The following is a 533-nucleotide window of genomic DNA, read 5'->3' as shown; positions in this document are numbered from 1 at the left end:
CTCATCCCTTTAGATCTGGGGGCGTAGACATCAGAAGGTTGTATGAAGGAGGCACCTATATGAGAAGCTTTGTGACCCCTTTTATTTCAAGAAGGCTTCTATTTGGGATGTTGAGCTTATGGTTAATCCACATTTTAGAGGGTATAATTGCATATTAGTAAACAAATCTCTAGGCTTTTATGACTTCCATGTGTCAAAATGAAGAGCAATCAACCAAATGAAATGACTCATGAATATTTTTTAATAAAATAGGACGCAAAATTGACTTAACATGCATTCAAATGCCCTAGAATTTATTTGTTGCACTTTGTAACAGAGGTCAACATGTGCCAAGATTGTTTTCATTTATTTCCTTAATACTAAATCAGCTTTAGCAAAGAGGAATAAAATTCCCAAGTACTTACTGTATCCGAGCCAAATTATTCAATCACCTTGGAACTATTGAATCAGTTTAATTTTTTTCACTGGTAACTTGTTATTCACAGTTCTAGATGTTTATTCATGTAGCTAAACTAAATACATTGAAAACAGCT

Source organism: Symphalangus syndactylus, chromosome 9, assembly GCF_028878055.3.
Source record: "Symphalangus syndactylus isolate Jambi chromosome 9, NHGRI_mSymSyn1-v2.1_pri, whole genome shotgun sequence".
Taxonomy (NCBI): Eukaryota; Metazoa; Chordata; class Mammalia; order Primates; family Hylobatidae; genus Symphalangus; species Symphalangus syndactylus.
This window is presented reverse-complemented; position numbering follows the sequence as displayed.